The sequence below is a fragment of the Lycium barbarum genome, chromosome 5 (genome assembly GCF_019175385.1).
Source record: "Lycium barbarum isolate Lr01 chromosome 5, ASM1917538v2, whole genome shotgun sequence".
Lineage (NCBI taxonomy): Eukaryota > Viridiplantae > Streptophyta > Magnoliopsida > Solanales > Solanaceae > Lycium > Lycium barbarum.
Window position 1 is genome coordinate 82,398,154 of NC_083341.1, and position 10,516 is coordinate 82,408,669.

The 10,516-nt window shown below is 35.1% G+C and overlaps 1 long non-coding RNA gene across 1 annotated transcript; it reads right to left on the reverse strand.

The window, feature by feature from the left end:
- Positions 1-221: 221 nt before the first annotated feature.
- LOC132641028 (uncharacterized) lies at positions 222-6,416 on the reverse strand. The gene is made up of 3 exons (XR_009582608.1): positions 6,259-6,416; positions 2,257-2,364; positions 222-824 (listed from the first exon to the last, which is right to left on the reverse strand). It is a non-coding gene; the product is annotated as an uncharacterized LOC132641028 (long non-coding RNA).
- Between the last annotated feature and the right edge of the window lie 4,100 nt (positions 6,417-10,516).

A 10,516-nucleotide genomic window follows, 5' to 3' on the forward strand; every position in this document is an offset into this window, starting at 1 on the left:
TTTCATCGTTTTAATAAATTAGCGACGAAAACTTTTGTCCCTAATTTGTCGCACCATGTTTGAGTCACTTATGTCCTGCTTTTGGCGACAAAAAATCGTTTGTCGCCAACGTTTTTTTATAGCAACAACCAAAATCCGTCACAAAATCTGTCACAAAATCTTTTTATTTAAGTATTTATTTTAATGCACCTGATGAAACATATTAAATGTAAATTATTAAATAACCTTCAAAATAACTGACATTCATATAAAATAATATTTATAGAAGGTTTAACAAAACATCGACAACACCAAGGTAGCAACTACCAAAAGAACAAACATCCATCGAGTATTGTTACTGTATAATTTTTTTTCTTCCAACAAAAAACAAAAAATATCAAAAACTAATGCATGACTTAATCGTGATCTGAAACTAATGGAACAACATTGACAACGTTAGCAGTAGTATTAGGAGGCACTATAGGTGTCACGAGTGATGGGTTGTAGATATGAGCATTTGGATGGTGTGCTGGTGAAGAAATTGCTTCGCGTGCCTACTCAATAAATACGGGAAGCATGAGATCGGTCAGTGTAGGAATCCATCGCATCACCAACTCCTCCATATTTTCTGTTGGTGTTGATTGAGAAACCGAAGGTGGTACTTATGATGAAGCATCGAAATCAGAAGTGACACGAAGATTCGGCCCGTAGTAACTTTGTGCTTGAGATCCAAGATCATATATTCTTCTCTTCATTGCTCCTTCCGCGGCTTGGTAATATGCTTCACATTGATCAATATCAGATTGAGATTGTGATTTTTCCCGTAATATTTCTTGACATCTTTCCTATAATAAGTAGTGAAATTAAAACAATCAAGAATACTAACCATTCAATATTACCAAATAAAAAGAGATACGACTGCCAAATATAAAGTCAACATAGAAGACTTAACATGTCCTTTGTGCAAGCAAGAGACAATAGAACACCTGTTGTTCTTGTGTCCAGTAGCCAGTAGGGTGTGGCAAAAGGTGCTTGAATGGAAAGTTGTACTAATAAGTCCCACTGGTTGGGCTGAGGAAGTTGAATGGGCTATGACTAATGCAATAAGTAACTCAGCAAAATGTATGATCTATAGAACTAGTCTAGCAGTTGGAGTATATGAATTGTGGAAGGAGAAGGAACATGAGATTATTCCAACAGAAAATCAGACATATGAACCTGGTGCACTACAATTGTTCAGGAGATTTACTGTAGAGGGGTCATGCAAAAGAAGTTGGCCGGCATGTTGCAACACTTGGACAAATATCCATACTAGTTTATGATAGCAATACCAGTTCTACACTGTTACACTTTGGCGAAGCCAGGATTTTTATTAAGGGGCGTTGAAATATAAAGAAATAAGCACACGAAAATGCCAACAAAATAAATTTTACTAATGAAAGCAGTATGCCCGCAAAAAAAAAATTATACTTAATCAATCACATGTTAAAATACATCTAAAAGTATGAAAAATGCAAGATCAAAAACATATAAAATAAATTACTAAGCATTCTGAAAATAACATAGCACATACTCTACTTCTTAAGACATTCTTTGATGCCATATTCACAAAGATGATTCTTACTTCCTGTATAACCCACATGTCCATTGTTAATTTTGCAGAAACAAATTTTTTATTCCCAATTATAGTAGGAGTACTACTCAATCTTCAAATGTGTAAGAATTAAAGGTAAAATGAAGTCTTTGGGTTATACACCAGATTTGGTATATGTTTTGACAAATGAAGATTGAACTAGCAAGCTTTTAGCAGCTACTTAGGGGAGTCAACATACGAAAGTACAATTTACAAAAAAAAATTGGGGAAAAGAAAGAGTCTTAATGATGAGAGCTTTGTACTTAAGCGTCTCATTACAATCAACTATTTACCACCTCCTCTACTACGGTCTACGGGAATTCATATACATGACGAATTTGTTATTTAGGCACAATTGGTTGACTGATTGATGGTAGGAGGTCTTATATTCAAAAAACTATAATCCTCTCGCGAGCAAGGATCGAACACATGGCCTTAGTTATTTTTTGTAACCCCTTAACCGTTGTTCTAGACCTTCAGTTTATGTCAAGAGGTATCAACATAGGTATATATAAACTATAAAACCAAATTTGACATATCCATACAATGTAATTTTCCGACGAAGGGGTGTCACTTGACAACCCTCGGGCAAGTTTACTTACCAAAAAAAAAGAGCCAATAAAATTATAAAATTTTGAACTTACGTGGATAGCTTGGGCATGCTTATCAATAAAAGATGCTCCATCATGATCATGTGTATGGACGTGCAAATGTACCTCAGCTGGTGTTGGATCTCGACCCTTTTCAACAGCCTATAAAAAAAAGAATCATGTTCTTTTGTTTTCAGAGATATTTCTATAACTAGAAATGATTCCAATAGTTGGGCAGAAACTGAATAACTTAAAGGCCACAATTGCACTTTCTATGAACAACAATGAGAAATAGGATATAGACATTACACTTCTTCTATGATCAGTCAACACAGAACAGTCCCACCAAATTTATGCATCACTGCAATTGCATTTATGTACTTCTAATGCCTGCAACAGAACTCATCAGACTGACAAGACTTGAATTTTTGTTTCATTAGCTTCCCCGTATATATTGGTCCCGACATATATTATTGGCTTCATCGATATTTGAGGTTCCATAGGTCTAACTAATTCATTTCTGATTTTGATCAGTCCTGTCAAAGGTTTTGTCAAATATTGTTAAGCAATTGTTCTTCTTTCATCCTCAGAAAATAATGGAATCCTTTTTTTTTTCATACAACAGTAACAGTACCATATGTACAAGGATAGCAAGTTAGGCACTAAGAATTAAGCGTTCTTCAAAAGTAAATGAAATATGCTTCAGTCATCAGGAAGTAGCTCCAGCATATGCTAAACCCTAGAAAAAATTAAATAATATTCTTGTGGCGAGAATACTTAATTGTATCTACTTTTTTTTATCAAACAACTTAATACGCAGAGAAAATTGGAATGGACTTGGCAGCTTATGTAAAACAACACTATAGACCCTTGTTCATTTCCCTTTCTTGGATAGAAACACCTTATCATTTCTATAATATCAGGTATTTATATTTCTTTGAGAAGGGGGTCATACAGATCACTGTTGGTTTCTCTAAATATGTTGTTTTCTCCCTCAGATTAACTATGGAAACTACTAGCAAAGGATAAGTCCAGTGTGTTTAATATAAGTCACAACATAGTATAGCCACAGAAAATAAACTGTGTGCTTTCCTTGCACATTACAGTAAAAAAAGAAGTAAGGAAATACACTTAGGGCTCGCTTGGTATAAGGGATAAGGATAAATAATCCCGGGATTATATTTGAGATGAATTTATCCCACGTTTGGTTGAAATAAAATGATGGTATAACTAATCCCGGGATTAGTTATCTCGGGATTGTAGTGTTATTCTATCAAAGGTTGAACTAAAACAACAATGAAATACAAAAGTCCAATAAAGAATTAATGGCATGAAATCATGTAACAGAGATTAACTGATTTTAGCTACTTGTTTTTTTATCCCAAGCAAGTTTTTTGGCTACAATAGCACTTAAGCCCAAATAAGTAGCCACTAAATAAGAAGACGTATCATCAAACATCATAGGCGCATAGTCCACTACAAGATTCAGCAACTAACAATGAAAGTAGTAAAATAGGTTGAAGAAAACTGAAAGCAAAATATATCGATCACTACTCTTCATAATAAGGGTCAATAAAGGCTTTAACTGGAAACCAAATAGAAACATTTCACCTTAATCACCTCAGATTTCAGCCTAAAGTTTCTCAAAAACAAGAACTTCAAAACAGTAGGCTCAAATAAATCCCAACATGCAATAAGTATAATCCAACAAACAACTCACCAATTGTAACTTTCAATAAACTTGTTGCTTTTTGCCTCATCTTAATAAATAACGAATATCCATTTTGAGAAGAAATAGATACTACTGCACATCATTGTAAACAAGTTTAATGATGCTACAATAAGCTACCTCAAGTATTATCTGGACAAAATACAACATACAAGCGCTATTGTTCCTCAAGTTTAATAATGCTACAATAAGTGCATTATTAGTGCATAATTGATTTTCCGTCTTAAAAAAGTGTTGCTAACTCAAATCTTCAACATACATGCGCTACCATTCTTAGTCAAGAGGATTACAACTACTTCTATCAATATCTTCTGTAGTTTTCATTAAACATCAGTCACTACACTATTCTTAGCCAAAAAGATTGCTTCTACCATACACTTTTTCCTTTTTCGATAAGTATTGCTACTAATACTTTTGACTGTAGACATTTCGCCATGAGAGAACCTTTTTTATCTTCAAATGGATAATTAGGTTCACTGAAAATTACTAGATTATCACCTTGTCCAAGACTACGCAAATAAGTATAAGTTACAGTGACTTCCTAAGTTTCTTTTCAAACTTATTAGCTCGAACAAGAAAATCCTATGTACAGTCCCAAAGGGTCAAGGCAACAGATCCTAACAGTACTCACTCTAGCCACTAAAGATTTAGGCCTTAAGAGTAAAATAATGAATCACAACGGCAAAATATCTAACTTTAAATGAATAGACTTGAAAATAATATGGCAATGGCATAAATGAGTGAACAAATAAGTAAATTGAACAATCAAAGATTGATATAGATCAAGGCTTACTCTCAGGGAACTTCTCTATTCAAGTAGTAGGGGATTTACGATCTGTCCTAGAGACCCTCGAGCAGGGAAATTTTTCTGTCAAGTCCTGAAAGTATTCATAGGGTTTACGCATACAACATAAAAGGGAAGTTCTAAAACAAGATCCCAGGACTAGGAGTCTTCGGTTCTATTTCAAAATGTAAGGGAAGTTAAAAAACAAGATCCCAAGACTGGGAGTCTTCGGTTCTGTTTCGAAATGTTGTATTATTAAAATTTTGGAATTTTACACATACATATTTAAGCTCCATATCAATAATATTGGCTTCACTTGAACTTGTACCTTACTTTCTATATAAGTCGCTGAATATGGCTAATTAACAGCAGCAAGCACATAAAGGCAGTAAGTTAATTAGGCAAAATAAAGAAGAAACAGATTGGCATTTATGCCTATCAACAAGAAAATAAATCAAGAAACTATTTAGTACTGAAATTTTAACAAATTCTCTTTAAAGACTACTCCTCTCAATACAAAATTTCTACTTTGAGATGCAGCTTGCTTCATTCAAATCAAAAAAGGACTCTTAGTCCTATATAAACAACAAAATTAACATGATACAAACTCAGCCTAGTGCACTCCCCAACAAGTAAATAAATCGAGAAACAACTCTTAGAACTATAGTGCAAAAGAACAATTCTCTTCAAAGAATATTTTTTCAGTGATGAATTCAGATAAACACAATACACATACAAAGAGGAGGCTGAGGAAGAACAATAATAAAGAGCACGTCATAATTCACAGTGACTAGTTTCTACTATAATATGCACTCAAGCTTCAAATAAACACACATACACACAAGCATGCACTAAAAGATTCAATTTTTACATGAAAATACATCAGAATTGTGCAGTTTCAAACTACTAAATAAACCAAAAAGTAACTCACAACACCAAAAGGGCTTAGAAAACAATCACAACTTCAGACTTTCAAGCTTAAATGGCAACTCACAGCTAAATAAACAAAGAACAAGAGAAGAAACTAAGCAAAATCCTAAAATAGTTAATCAATGTCAGTATCATACCAATATTTGGACTGTGAATAGAATGAATAATGTTGATAAGGCCGAGTTTTGAAGAATCGAGTAAGTGAAACCCCAATTCACTAACACCGACTTCAAACAGTGAAATCGAAATTCTAAAATCACAGAACATGAAGAATGTTGAGTTCTTCAAGCTTTATTTCTTGACATGAAATAGATTAAAACAAACTTTAAGCTCCAAATAATATTACCCAACAAGGATTAGCACAAGAAAAGGTCGAATTTCCATTTTCTGCAGATTTATGGACCAAATAAAGATTCCCAACACTTAACCTTAAAACAAATTATAAACCCAACAGTTTTCAAGACACCCAACTTCGATTTTAGCAATAATAAGCCAAACAAGACATACTCATATTTCTTAACTCCTATTTCAAATTTACCTTCAAAGACTATAAAGAAAGAGACAAAGGAGAAAAAAATTGCCCATAAAACATAGAAAGAAAAAAAAAACATACCTGTCCTTCAGATAAAAGATGTAGCAAAAGAAGAGAAAACGCAATAGAAGCCTAGATTCACATTATTTTGATCTCTCACGATTTCGCCCTAGATGCAGTGGTGCAAAAGTGTTCTCTCTCAGTGTTGTGGTGTTTGAAGAGAGAGAAAGTATATGTGTGCCGTAGGATATATCATTTTATTTTACACTTACCCACGGACTTAACGACGGAATATATTCCGTCGCTATATAATAGCTTGATTTTTTTAGTAATAAATATTACGACAGAATTTTTCGTCGCTGCAAATATAATTTTTTTGGAGAAAAATTAAACGACCTGGCGACGGATTTTCCGTTGATATATCCGTCGCTGCGTATTAATAAAAATTGTCGCGCCTCTTTTGTTGCTAAATCCGTAGTGAAATTTGAGGTGCCAAAATTTTGTGCTAATAATTAGCGACAAAATTCAGTTTTGGTCGCTAAATCGTAGCTATATAATGAACAAAAAAATTAATTGCTTATCTCATGACAAAATGACTATTCCATCACTAATCCGTCATTAATTAGCGACGGAATGTGGTCTGTCACTAATATTCCGTTGCTAAACGCTATTTTTTTAGTAGTGAATGTCACGACCCAAATTTGGGTTCGTGCGGGCACCTACCTTTCCACCTTGGTAGGCGAACCCTCTCATTTATATAACGTTTCAATGACACGACATTCTATTAAAAGCATTTGATAATTAATAAATACAGCGGAATTCCATTCATAAGTATTCAGTAAAAACAAGGTTTATACGTTTACAACAACACTAATTTACAGACTCGATACGACTACCCATGACCTGGTCTAGACTAGTACAAGAGCAGTTATTGACTAAGATTACCATTACATTCTACGACGCATCCTCCGTCCCAAATGAAATGGGAGGAGGCCTTCCAGATAGGTACCGTGAGTTCCTCTTCACATCAATCAAATACCTAAAACAATCTACACCCCAAAAAAGGGTGTAGCAAGTGCAATATCAGTACAAAACACACGTACTGAGTAAGTATCATAGGCCGATAATGGTTAGTAATACATATTGGTAAAGAATTCACGGATAATGATGATAATCACTAAATCAAATCACATATCCCAAAACAGTAGATCATAACGTCAATATAACTTAAGTCACAACTACTCTTCAATGAATTATAAGTTGGCCAACACCTATACAGGTTCTCAACATCTTTGCAATTCCCAAGTCGCTCGTGTGTGTTTTAGGAGCGAGCTCATTGTTGCGACACCTTTTTTTTATCCTACCTAACTTAAACAATTTACTACCAGTTTAGGTTAAATTAACAGAGCACAAGTCAACAATATAGTTCACAATCATAGAGTCCAAATGTTCGTCATTGCCTATGTATAGCATCTAAACCCAAATAGGATAGTCTGAGTATATCCGATCCAATCCTCACAACAGAATCATCCCTATCCAATCATCACAACAACTCAATCAAGTCATAATGCAATGCGGTGCAATAATGGTATGAATGCGATGCCATGCCATGCAAATGAGGTGTACACATGTACTCCGGACGGAAATATCGACGTCTCGGTAGCACAACCCAGCGTGACTCGCAAATTCTAAGTGCCACCCGTCCCGTACCTTTGCCCAACAGACAGACGGGACCCTGGCTAATTGCTCACAGGGGGAGTCTCACCGGCACCACCCTGGGGGACCCGCGAAGTCCATGGACTAACAACGATTCCGGGATAACATCAAAATCGTCCATGCAACAACGATGCCCGAATATAACCATCAAATATCGGCCTCCTCACAATCACTCAAGGAGTCAGTCAAATATCAGTTTCACAAATCAACCATTTCAGAATGGTTCTTCAGACATCGGCTTTCTCAAAATCACTCAAGTAAAAGAGTTCATCAAATATCATTTTCATAAAATCAACGATACCAGATCATCACTGGGTATCTGTAACACCTCGTACTCTCATACTAAACCATATCGGTAACATCCCGTAAGTTCGAGTTAGGTCCTAATGGGTAATATTGGTATTATAATGACATGTTAGTTATATATGAATCCCTTCGGGATGATTTCGGGCGATAGATAGTCGTTTTCAAGTCAAACCAAAAAGTAAAATCCTTAAGGCCTTCTAAATCTGTCTAAATCTAAGGCAATCTTCATTCATTTCCAGTTTTCGAGAACGTGCGTTAGTAATTTGAGAAAAACTCGTTCTCAAAAGTTGCAGATAATTTAAATACCTTTCCAACGGTATATTGCAGAGATTAAACGGACATTCGTACAAAGATTTATGTCCATTTTACTGAAGGTGGCAGAGCTGAATCTTTATTCATGGCCAGTTTTCGAGAATGTACGTTAGTATTTTGAGAAAACGTTCTTCTTTAAAGTTGTAGATAATTGAAATACCTTCCCAACGGTATATTGTGAAGATCAAACAAACATCCGTACAAAGAGTTATAGTCATTTTACTTAAGGGTGGCAGAGCTGAATCTTCACTAGAAATTTCACCCAATGTACGTCCAAGGAGTATTGGACGTACATTCAAGTAAGAGCCGTACATACTAGGACGTACATTGCCCGTTTTTGGCAGAAAACTCGTTTAGAATGGGTATGGTCTTATTTTGTTCCCATTTTTCATTCTCCCAAATCCTAAGGACGAAATGCTTCTCTCCCAAACTCAAGATACTCTAAGGTAAGCCATTCTAAGTCATTCCAAGTTAATTCTAACATGTACCCATGATTGCTAATCAAGAATTCATCATTTCTAGCTTAGGGTTTTCAAGAAAACCCACATAAATATCAAGATTCTAGCTTTTGGAGTTCTTCTTCAAAATTTAAGTCTTTAATTCAAGTTTTGGAGCAATTAAGGTATGTAGAACTTCTATCCACGTGTGGGAATCTCTACGTTCTTCCCCACACTCCGTTTTTTGATATCCATGAAGTTTAAATCCTAGGGCATTAAACCCAACATATTGGTAGCCCGTATTTATGTATTTATGAATATGAATTTTGTATCTATATTCGTTATTGTATTCCTAATCTTCCATTACGGTTATTAGGAACCGTAGCTTAATCCATGAATCATGAATTCTTCCTCATGTGTTCTCATTATATTTATATGAAGCTTCATGATTTTATCTAGAAAGTTACAAGCATGTTTTCAAGTTAATTATATAAGTATTTATGAATATTATTATTATTATTATTATTATTATTATTATTATTATTATTATTATTATTATTATTATTATTATTATTATTCATGAATCAAGAACATGCTTGCAAGACTATGACAAGTATCTCATGAAACCATGATCTCACAAGCTATCATCATAATTCACATGTTTTGGGATTTGCTTAGTTAACCGAGAAGGCTCAGTAAAGCCTAAAACTACGTAGCCACCGTAGGATAAGGGTTGTCAGCAAGGAGGCAACACCTTCATTATGCAGTTTGGATCCTTACATGTTTATCATTATTATTTAAATCTCATATCCCTGGCAAGGTGTGAGTGTTCTGCTGATCGGACGCAAGTACTAGATCATGTTGTCGGCTATACTATAGCATTCCCCACGTTACAATCAATTATATATGCATGTATTTCCTTTGGTTTACTGTTTTCAAACTTTACTCATGCTCATGTTCAGGTTATATTCAGTTTCAGTTCATGTCCTATACCTATATTGTGTCATGTTCTTCATTTTAGTAGGTTTTACATACTAGTACTATTCACCATGTACTAACGTCCCTTTTTGCTCCAGGGCCTGCACTTCACGGTGCAGATACGGATTTTCAGGAGCATACACCTGCGTAGTAAGATCACCTCAGTTATCAACTTATTGGTGAGCCCCACTTCTCTCGGAGTTCAACATGGAGTCTGCACTAGTATTCAGTTTATGATAGTCCAGGGCCATGTCCTGGCAGTTAGTATTCAGACATGTTTTGGAGGTTTCATAAACAGATGTTAGTACACGGAGTCAAGTGTGCTTTTATGTTTGCAGACTATTACGTTTTCATGATATGCCATGCTATGAGATTACTTCAAGACTTTATTCCGCAATTATGTTTTCATGATTCATTTAAATTGCATCATATAGATTATGTTGTTTTGATGCCCATGTTGTCAAGCAAGCCATGAGGTTCGCTCGGACACATGCAAGCAAGGCCCGAGTGCCGTGTTGCGCCCAGGCCATGGTTCGGGTTGTGACAAAGCATGGTATTAGAGCCTAGGTTCAAGTGTCTTTAAGGAGTCT